Source organism: Hylobates moloch, unplaced genomic scaffold (genome assembly GCF_009828535.3).
Source record: "Hylobates moloch isolate HMO894 unplaced genomic scaffold, HMol_V3 SCAFFOLD_16, whole genome shotgun sequence".
Classification (NCBI taxonomy): domain Eukaryota; kingdom Metazoa; phylum Chordata; class Mammalia; order Primates; family Hylobatidae; genus Hylobates; species Hylobates moloch.
In genome coordinates this window covers 18,275,046-18,286,721 of record NW_026652291.1, presented here as the reverse complement: position 1 = coordinate 18,286,721, position 11,676 = coordinate 18,275,046, and the positions used below count along the sequence as shown (strand labels likewise).

The 11,676-nt window shown below is 37.0% G+C and overlaps 1 long non-coding RNA gene across 2 annotated transcripts in view; it reads left to right on the top strand.

Annotated features, from left to right (window-relative positions):
• The window catches only part of LOC131381576 (uncharacterized), a 164,247-nt gene extending 153,060 nt beyond the window's left edge, over positions 1–11,187 (top strand). For both annotated transcript variants that reach the window (XR_009210409.1, XR_009210407.1), the window contains one exon: positions 11,065–11,187. This is a non-coding gene — a long non-coding RNA (uncharacterized LOC131381576). The remainder of the gene's footprint in view (positions 1–11,064) is intronic.
• The last annotated feature ends 489 nt before the right edge of the window (positions 11,188–11,676 follow it).

The window sequence follows — 11,676 nt, the reverse complement described above, 5'->3', positions numbered from 1 at the left end:
CTCATTACATATGTCCTAATAATGAACATCTAACAAATGGCACATTCATTTTACAGAGCAAAGGACATTGGAGTTCTTTTTTACTTAAAGTTTGGTAGAATTCGCCCGTATTACCACCTGTAATAGTTTATATTTTATGGGAGTAATTTAGTTTCTGGAATAAGTTAGTAAATGGCTAATATCATAGTCTGTTTGTGTTTCAATTAGTTTTAAGAACTAATTATTGTATATGTTAGTTCTACCATTTTCCTGTAATTACAGTGTTGATTTCCTCTGATCTAAGCTAAGAAGCAATGGTTGATATCATGTTAGCAGAGTGGGGGTAGAAATCTAGAAAATTTTAGCACTTTAAGCAAAATTAGATGTGTGGTTTCTTTGATTCACATATAAAATCAAAGGGGCATTTTAGGTAATATTTCTAGTTGAGGTAACTTTTTTAACAAATACTGGTTTCAAAACATATGTATGTCTTATAATAGTTAACAATGTGAATAATATTTTTTTAAAAGGGTTGTGATTTTCCTAATTAAAAAATTTAAAAATTAATCTGTACTAAATGCACTATAATCATTTCATTGTTCAAGTTTGCTTGCACTGCTTCCAATAAATGTTTAAAATGACAAATGTAATAATTATGTGCTCAAATAATTAAATTATAAATGCTAGTCTATAAAAGTGGATTCATTTTTATAATGTTATAGGTAATAATGACTTAATTCCTTGCACTGTGCCAGTAAAAATTTCTGTCATATCTCTTATGAAAACACTTGTTTGTCAACACAATTTTAATATATGTATTAAATAGCGTATATAAAAAGTATATGTTAGGTAACAGGTTGGAAAGGATGAGTAGACAACATTGGGTCATAAAGATATACATGTTTATATTTGCCACTTAAATGTGTAACAAATATGTATGAGCGAATGAAAATATATGTGTCCTCATTAGTCATAAAGTCTTTCCTGGAGCTCTGGTGTTCCAATCTGTGCTTAAATATGTCAAAGCGTTGTCATTTACCTGCCTTACAGTTTTCCCTGTGCCTGTGGGGGACCAGAAGTAAATTACTTGGGTGAAAAGTTATAACTCTTATGGTCTTGCTAGAACTATGTTCCTTAGAATAGTCATAAAACAATATATGAATAAAAATGGATATGTTTTTCCTTTTTTTTTTTTGAGAAACAAAGAGATTAATTACGTCTTAAGTAAAATTGCCTCTTTGTGGCAGAAGGTGAAAAGAAGATAGTAAACAGCATACTTAAGTTGTAGAAGATTTGAAGAGTTACGATGTTTATTTACTTTGGTGTAAAATACTTGCAAATAGTGAGTTTGAAAGCATTAAACTGTGTGAAATTTTTACAGAGTTGTTTCAGTGTTTATGGCTTTATTTATAAGATGAAGACCTGGTTTACTACAGAAAAAAATGTTACATTGGTTGTATAAAAAGGGGTAAAACTATAATTTGGTTTATTTTCTGTTAAAACAGTTTTTTTAATCTGTGTCTTCTGTGTATTTTGTTTGGATAAGAAACATTTCTTATAGCATGAGACCGTAAATTTTTGTGATTTTTGTGCATATTCCTGATTTTTTTTTAGGAAGGAACTCTTCAAACTAAAAATCTTTGCTACTTGGTTCTATGTTTGAATATTACTTCAAACTTTTTGCCTTTATATGCCTAGAACTTACGCTCATGCTTTTTCTGCTTTGATAATTCTATTTGATATTACAGTTTTCAAATTCAGGCTCCAAATTCACAGTAACAGAATATCATTTGCCCCTCACCTATCTTTGGGGTTTCCCAGGTTGTTCCTGGGCAATGCCAAAAATAAACTCATTCACTTTAAAAAATTAGAAGGGTAGAAATAATTAGGTAAGTTTGACATTTTTCATGTTATTAATTTACTCGACATCATTGCAAGGGCCGTCCTGCTCATCAAACCAACAATTTGAGAAGAGCTAGAAAAATCAAAAGAGAAGTTCAACCTTTCCAGTTTAATTACATACAAGTAAAATGATATCAATATGAATGTATTTACCCAAATGTGTACTTTTTATGTTAGATACAAGCAAAAAATCCTGTTCTTGTATAAACAGTGCTGGAAGAGCTGTCAACAAATTGATGTTTTAAAAATGTTTTATATCAAAATTTGAGTGTCCATGTATTCATGCTCTTTGGCCAACTTTTTTTTTTTTAATTATGGGAGTTATGCCCTTTGAAAACATGGCACAAAATTTGTGCTTGACCTTATATGGAGTTATCAGTAAAATCACCTTATCTCTGAAAGGCATTCAGGTCAGCTTTACTTCACTGGCCAGGGTTGTTATGAATAATAGAATGGACTTAGACTTCCTCTTTGCAGGCCAAGATGTAGTCTGTGTAATTGCTAACACATCCTATTGTACATTAATACCTTGGACCGACTGGAAAAGTCCATACAAAAATTTTAGGAAAGTGTCTGAGACAGTCTGAGAGACTGTCATGATTTCCATTCTTTTGCATTTGCTGAAGAGTGTTTTACCAGATTCCGCATATGAGTAAGATTATGTGATATTTGTTTCTATTTCTGGTTTATTTCACTTATAATGTTCTCTAGGTTCATACAGGCTGTTGCAAATGACAGAATTTCATTCTTTTTATGGCTAAATAGTAGTTGTATGTATATTATCCTGTTGTTATCCACTCATCTGTTGATAGAGACTTAGGTTGATTGCATATGTTGGCTATGGTGAATAGTGCTACAATAAACATGAGAGTGCAGGTATCTTTCTGATGTACTGGTTTCATTTTCTTTGGGTAAATACTCAGCAATAAGATTGCTGGATCACATGGTAGTTTTATTTTGTATTATTTGAGGAACCTCTATACTAGTTTCCATAATGACTCTACTAATTTACATTCCCACCCACAGTGTCTAAGGGTTTCCTTTTCCTCACATCTTTGCAACATTTGCTTTTTTCCATCTTTGTTTTTTTATAATAGCCATTCTAGCTGGAATGAGGTGATATCTCATTGTAGTTTTGATTTGCATTTTTCTGATGTCAGTGATGTTAGCATTTTTTTCACATACTTGTTGGCCATTTGTATGTCACTTTTTGAGAAACGTCTATTTAGATCTTTTGCCTATTTTTAAATTGGATTATTTGTGGGGTTTTTTGATAATGAGTTGCTTGTGCTCCTTATGTATTCTGGATATTAACCTTTGGGCAGATCTATAGTTTGCAAATATTTCCTCCCATTATGTTGGATGTATCCTCACTTTATTGTTTCCCTGCTGTGCAGAAGCTTCTTAATTTGATGTAATCCAATTTGTCTATGTTTACTTTTGTTGCCTGTATTTTTTAGGTCTTTTCAAAAAAATCCGTGCACAGGTCAATGTCATAAAGCATTTTCCCTATGTTTTATTCCAGTGATATCATAGGTTTGGGTCTTACATTAAATCTTTAACTCATTTTTGCATTTATTTGTGTATCTGGTGGGAGATAAGGGTCTAATTTTATTCTTCTATAAGTGGATATTCAGTTTTCCTACCACAATTTATTGAATAAATTGATCTTTCCTCAATGTGTATTTTTGCATTTTTGTCAAAAGTCAATTGGACGTAGATGTGTGAATTTATTTCTGGGCTCTATTCTGTTCCACTGGCCTGTGTGTTTTTACGCCAGTACCACGCTGTTTTAGTTACTATAGCTTTGTAGTATATTTTGAAGTCAGGCAGTGTGATGCCTCCAGCTTTGTTCCTTTTGCTCAAGATTGCTTTGGCTATTCAGGGCCTTTTGAGATTCTATATGAATTTTACGTTTCTCTTTTCTACTTCTGTGAAGAATGTCATTGGTATTTTGCTAGGGATTGCATTGAATCTGTAAATTGCTTTGGTTAGAAAAACATTTAAACAGTCTTGTTTCTTTCAATTCATGAACATAGACTATTATTTCTTCTAATCCATGAAAACAGGACACAAATAAATGAAATAGATTTTTTTCTCTTAATTTTTTTCAGTGTTCTCTAGTTTTCAGTGTAGAGATTTTTCACCTCTTGGTCCAAGTTGTCCTAGGTATCTTATGTATTTTTTGTAGCTATTATCAATGGAATTATTTTCTAAATTACTTTTTCAGATACTTCACTATTTGTTTATAGAAACACTGCTGATGTTTGTATCTTGAGTTTGTATCTTGCAACTTTCCTGAACTTGTTTATTAATGTTAACAGTTTTTTGGTGAAGTTTTTAGGGTTTTCTGTATGTAAGATCATTTGTCTGCAAACAGAGACAGCTTGACATTTTCCTTTCTAATTTGCATGCTTTTTATTTCTTTCTCTTGCCTAATTGCTCAGGCTAAGCTTTCCAATATTACGTTGAATTGATGTGGTGAAAATAGGCATCCTTGTCTTTTCCTGGATCTTAGAGGAAAAGTTTTTAACTTTTCCCTTTCCTATATACTATTCACCCGGATTCTCCAAGTGCAAACTTACAGCACGTTAGTTTAAGTATTTGTTCATTCTCTCTTGCTTTTCCTCTCTTCCTCTTTATATTTTTTCTGAAACTGGTACAAAAGTTTGTAGTACATTGCAGAAATAATTCCCCTTATCTCGAAATAAGTCATTGTTTATTTTTCGTGAAAACATGGAACAATGATCACACTTGGGAAATTATCATTAGTACAGTACTACGACCTAGTTGACATACCTTATATTACATTTGCCAAATGTCTCACTAATATGTTTTCCATGTCCAAAAATCAAATCCAGGCTGTGATACATTGCCTTTAGTTATTATGTCTCTTCAGTTTCTTTTAATCTGAAACAATTCCTAAGCTTTGTCTTCATAATCTTCATATTTTTTTTAAGAGAACCGAACAGCATTAAGAACTAGGAAAGATCTGAGATTTTACCTTACTTGCAAGCTAACAAGCTAACTTGCCACAGTTTTAAGTATGCAGGCAAAGGATACAGTTTCTTGGGTCAGACACAAAGGACGTTATTACTCACAGCACAGAAAACAGCCTGAGCTTAATATTTGTGTCAGTTCCTTGTGTCTCAAGACACATGAGGCAACCCAAAGGGAAACTGGCAAATGCTTATCAGAAAGGAATTTGTATATCAGCTGAGGAAACCCAAGCTTGGGGAACCCAAATCTTTTTAAATGGACTGTAAGTGAATCTACCCTTTTGTACCAGAGGGAGACATATCTTTGTTATATTGGACAGTAAAAACTTCTTCCCCTTTAATTTTGAGTGAAACACTAGCTGTCTTCCAATTTCCTTTGCTATACAAACATTCTTGAAAAGATAGTCCACGACAAAAGATTAGTTATCGCTTTGACTGAAAAATGTGCAGAAATTGCAAGAGACACATGAAAATTTGTCTCCCAAACACACCCACCTCTTGTTTCTTGACTGTTTTTGCTTCTAGCAATAACATGTGTATACCACTCTGTCAGCCTCTCTAATTAATCTGGTCAATAGAGGCTGGGAACAAAGTCATTCAATTTGCCTCATACAGTGCTTCATGAAGTCTACCATAAACCTTGTTCCAACCAGTAGGATGGGGCCAGACTGCGGTTTTGACCTCTACCATGCCACCCAAGATGATGGACTGACTCAGCCTAGCTGAACAAATCCCATAAACCATCAGAAACTACCTTACAAAGTCAGGTGGCACTTTCCTAAAATGTTTGTATGGACTTTTCCAGTTGGCCCCAGGTATTAATCAAGGTACAATGGGATGTGTTAGCAATACACAGACTATATCTTGGCCTGCAAAAGAGGAAGTCTAGTTCCATTGTATTATTCATAACAACACTGGCCAGTGAAGTAAAGCTGACCTGAGTGCCTTTCAGAGATAAGGTGATTTTACTGATAACTCCGTATAAGGTCAAGCACAAATTTTGTGCCATGTTTTCTAAGGGCATAACTCCCATAATAATCCTCTAATCTCTAATCTTGTCTTTATGCTTAATTTCATCAAGTTGATCTTCAGTCTCTGATATCCTTCCTTCTGCTTGGTCATTTGGCTATTGATATTTGTGTATGCTTCATGAAATTCTCATGCTGTGTTTTTCAGCTCCGTCAGGTCATTTATGTTCTTCTCCAAACTGGTTATTCTAGTTAGCAATTCGTCTAAACTTTTTTCAAGGTTCTTAGCTTCCTTGCATTGGGTTAGAACATACTCCTTTAGCTCGGAGGAGTTTGTTGTCACCCACCTTCTGAAGCCTACTTCTGTGAATTCATCAAACTCATTCTCCATTCAGTTTTGTTCCCTTGCTGGCAAGGAGTTGTGATCCTTTGGAGGAGAAGAGGCCTTCTGGTTTTGGGAATTTTCAGCCTTTTTGCACTGGTTTTTCCTCATCTTTGTGGATTTATCTACCTTTTGTCTTTGATGCAGGTGACCTTCGGATGGAGTTTCTGTGTGAATGTTCTTTTTGTTGATGTTGATGCTATTCCTTTCTATTTGTTAGTTTTCTTTCTAATGGGCTCCTCTTCTGCAGGTTTGCTGGAGTTTGCTGGAGGTGTACTCCAGACTCTGTTTGCCTGGTTATCACCAGCGGAAGCTGTAGAATAGCAAAGTTTGCTCTCCGTTGCTTCCTCTGGAAGCTTCGTCCCAGAGGGGCACCTGCCAGATGCCAGCTGGAGCTCTCCTGTATGAGGTGACTGTCAACCCCTGCTGGGAAGTGTCTCCCAGTCTGGAGGCATGGGTGTCAGGGACCCACTTGAGAGGCAGTCTGTCCCTTAGCAGAGCTCAAGCGCTGTGCTGGGATATCCGCTGCTTTCTTCAGAGCCAGTAGGCAGGAACGTTTAAGTCTGTTGAAGCTGTTCCCACAGATGCTGCTTCCCCAGGAACTCTGTCCCAGGGAGATGAGAGTTTTATCTATAAGCCCCTGACTAGGACTGCTGCCTTTCTTTCAGAGATGCTCTGCCCAGAGAAGACGAGTCTAGAGAGGCTGTCTGGCTACAGTGGCTTTGTAGAGCTGAGGTGGGTTCCACCCAGTTCGAACTTCCTGTGAGGGGAAAACCACCTACTCAAGCCTCAGTAATGGCGAACGCCCCTCCCCCCACCAAGCTCGACTTTAGACTGCTGTGCTGGCAGACAGAATTTCAAGCCAGTGGATCTTAGCTTGCTGGATTCCATGGGGGTGGGATATGCTGAGCTAGACCACCGGGCTCCCTGGCTTTAGTCCCCTTTCCAGGGGAGTGAACGGTTCTGTCTCACTGGTGTTCCAGTTGCCACTGGCATACGAAAAAAAAATCCTGCAGCTAGCTCGGTGTCTGCCCAAACGGCTGTCCAGCTTTGTGCTTGAAACCCAGGGTCCTGGTGGCATAGGCACTCTAGGGAATCTCCTGGTCTGTTGGTTGCGAAGAGCATGGGAAAATCTGGGGCTGGAGTGCATCATCCCTCACGGCACAGTCCCCTGTGGCTTCCCTGGGCTAGGGGAGAAAGTTCCCTGATCCCTTGCGCTTGCTGAGTGAGGCGATGCCCCACCTTGCTTCTGCTCACCCTCCATGGGCTACACCCACTGTCTAACCAGTTTCAATGAGATGAGCTGGGTAATTCATTTGGAAATGCAGAAATCACCCACCTTCTGCGTTGATCTTGCTGGGAGCTGCAGACCAGAGCTGTTCCTATTCCGTCATCTTGCTGGCCACACTAAAATTATTTTAAAATAATTTTTTAAAACTATGAATGTGGGAAAACTCCAAAGGGAAAAAAAAACATGTTTTCTTAAATAAATTAATTAAATGGAAAAAGATGATCTTAGAGTAACCTGTTGTTTAAAAGTAACTTAAGAGATATATCAACTAATTACAGTATATCATCATTGAATCCTAATTCAAACCTACGATAAAAATAATGTATAAAATGATAAAATTAGGTAAATTTGTACGTTGAGTAAATATTTGCTATTAAAGAAATTTGTAGTATAATCACGTAAGTGTAAAAAAGATTTTTATAGATATATTTGGAAATATTTAAAGATAAAATTATGATATAGCAAATTTACTTCTAAATAATCTGGTGATGGAGAACAGATGGGGATATAAGTAAACAAGAATGACTATAAGTTCATAAATGCTGAAAGAAGTTGATGTGTACATGAGGCATCATTACCCTGTGTTTCTACTTCTGCATATGCTTGAAAGTTTCCATAATATATAAATGTCTTTATATGGAAATATAGAGGGGTAAAAATAGTCAAGACAATCTTTTAGAAGAATAAAGTGTTAGGACTCATTCTATTGGATAGCAAAACTTGTAAAGATTACTAATTAAAACAATGTGGTATTGATATAAGGATAGACAAGTATAAAAAACAGTCCCTCCATATTGCAGACAAGTGATATATGCAAAAATTAGCACTACAGACCAATGTTTTTGCAATGAATGGTGTATAGTGCTGGCTAGTTGAATATCCATATGAGAAAAAGAATTACATTTCACAGTCCCTTTGCAAAGGACACAAAGATCAATTTCAGTGAATCACAGATCTAATGGTAAAAAGTACAACAATAAAACCTCTAGGTGATAACAGAAGACTATCTTTATTGCTTAGGTAGGGGAAAATTTTTTAAACAGATTCCAAAAAGCTAACATTAATGAAAATAATTGATAAATTAGGTTATGTTGAAATTAAGAACTTCCATACATCAAAAGGTACCGTTAAGACTGTCAATAGGCAAGCCTCAGAGTAGAAAAAGATAGTTTGCAACACTGAAACCAAAATAGGGCTTATATCAAGGATATATAAGAAACAAACGTGTAAAAATGAATAATGCAATTTAAAGAAAGGGCAAGGCACTAAAACATAAGATCCAAAAAACAAGATACTCATCCAGTTAACACCAAAAGATGTTTAACTTAGTTATCAGGAAAATGAAGTTTAAAATCACTAATACAATATCCTCACACATTCACTGGAATGGTGAAAATAAAAACAACTAGCAACACTAAATGTAGACAAGCATATGGAAACGTCCACATATTGCTAATGAAACAGGAAATTGGCACTTCCACTTTGGAAAAGTTTGAAAGTATCTACTGAGGTTGAACATACATCTGATTTTATTTAATCATATTCTCAAATGAGGTATGACCACGTGTTTACCAAAAAACAGGTGCCAGAGTGTTCATTGGACATTATATAAAATAGCTAAAACGTGGTGAGAACTCAAATGTCCATCAGCATTATGAAAAAATGATACAAAGGAAGACTAGATGGCAGTAAATTTAAGATACTCTAATAATTAGGCTGGGTGCAGTGGCTCACGCCTGTTATCCCAGCACTTTGGGAGGCTGAGGCGGGCAAATCACTTGAGGTCAGGAGTTTGAGACTAGCCTGACCAACATGACGAAACCCCAACTCTACTAAAAATACAAAAATTGGCCGGGCATGGTGGTGTGCACCTGTAATCCCAGCTACTCAGGAGGCTGAGGCAGGAGAATCGCTTGAACCTGGGAGCTGGAGGTTGCAGTGAGCCAAGATAGCACCATTGCACTCCAGCCTAGGTGACCAGAGTGAAAAATCCACCTTAAAAAGAAAAAAAAAATCACAATTATAATGTGAGTAAAAATTGCCAAAACAATATAATGTGTATTATATGTGAACCCAGTTTATATACAACTTGAATCCAGGCAAATATAGGGTGCTACAAATTAAGGTATTAATGACCTGTAGGGGAGGTAGAGGGACTAGTGATTATGTAGGGGCATGAAGGGCCTCTTAGGTACTGATAACTTTCTATTAGGTTGGTGCAAACCTAGATGGTGGTTATACAGATATGTTTACTTTGTGATAATCTGTTGAGCTGTATATTCATGATTTGTTTGATTAGATGTATGTTATACTCAAGTGATAAAATAAGTGCATACTACATATATACACATGCACGCAAGCCAAAACTCTAGCTCTTTTCTGCATCAATTTTGAGGAAGAGAAAGCTTTTTAGAAAGAAATGTGGGCTTGGAGTGGTGGCTCATGCCTGTAATCCCAGCACTTTGGGAGGCCGAGATGGGTGGATCACGAGGTCAGGAAATTGAGACCATCCTGGCTAACACGGTGAAACCCCGTCTCTACTAAAAATACAAAAAAATTAGCTGGGCGTGGTGGCAGGTGCCTGTAGTACCAGCTACTCAGAAGTCTGAGGCAGGAGAATGGCGTGAATCCGGGAAGCGGAGCTTGCATTGAGCCGAGATCGCGCCGCTGAACTCCAGCCTGGGTGACAGAGTGAGAATCTGTCTCAAAAAAAAAAAAGAAAGAAAGAAATGTGGTTGCTAGCTTTTATTCTGGCAGAATCTCTTACCCAGAGCACTGTACTATTCATATTAATAATGAAAATCACTAATATTTATTATTAGTAATTTTGATAATAGCAAATATTTAGTGAGTAGTATGCTTTGGTACTACAGCAATTCTAGATAATCACATTTAATTTCTCTTATTTTATATATAAAATGAATATAATTATTTGCCTTATTTTTAGCTAGAGAAATTGGGTCTTAAGTCAGGAAAGTCACTAGTTCATGATCATATATCTAGCAGACAGTGGAGCTAGGATTGAAATGTAGACTGCCCTGGGCCGGGCGCGGTGGCTCACACCTGTAATCCTAGAACTTTGGGAGGCCGAGACGGGCGGATCATGAGGTCAGGAGATTGAGACCATCCTGGCTAACACGGTGAAACCCCGTCTCTACCAAAAATGCAAAAAATTAGCCGGGCGTGGTGGCGGGCGCCTGTAGTCCAACTACTCAGGAGTCTGAGGCAGGAGAATGGCGTGAACCTGGGAGGCGGAGCTTGCAGCCACTGCACTCCAGCCTGGGGGACAGAGCAAGACTCTGTCTCAAAAAAAAAAAAAAAAAAAAAATGTATGTAGACTGGCCTACTGTGTAGCCTTTGAGCTCATCCACTAGGCCATGCTGGCTTCTACTAAAACTTCCAAATGTAGGTGTCTGTGATCCATTGAAAGGGAAAAAAATTTGAGAAGCAAATGCATAGAATTAACCCAAAGCTAAAATAAACTGAACATTAAGAAGCAATTTCTAAGCAAAGGGGTGTTAGTAATAGCATTTTCTTTTTCAGAGAAGTGAGGAAACTGCATCCAGTCAGCGCAGGTCATTAAGCTCCAGCGAAAGTTCACTGAAGCAAAGGCACCTATTGTTGATCTCACAAAATAACTGGAGGGTTTTCCAGAGAGAGTGGAGCACAAGGTAAATTACCTAGTGGAAATGTCAACAGGACAGGACTGCACACTAGGGTCTTTTTCATGTGCAATTGACAACAGCTAAAAATAAATTGAACTTGGCAATGGCTCCCCATGTTCCTGCAGCCCCAGGGGGCTACTTTCATTTTAATAAATGACTGAACAAAGTGTTTAACTTCTTTTTGTTTTCAGACTGGTATTCAGGGGCATAGGAAATGCATTATTGAATATTTTCCTGTGCTCTGGCTTCAGGTAAATGGCTGTTCTTAACAACCAGAGCTAAAGAGCTGTGCGCGCTTACCCATGAAGAGTACTGAAAATTCAAGTTGTGTTATTAGAAGTGAAGTTATATCCTGTGCCATCCATGTCCCTTCCTAGTTCCCCATGACAGACATAAGGGTAAGACTTCTGGCTAAGGGAAATGTGTACAGGCTGTGCTCATAAAATAAAATTAAATTAAACACTGCCTATTAGAAATGATTTCGTGATTG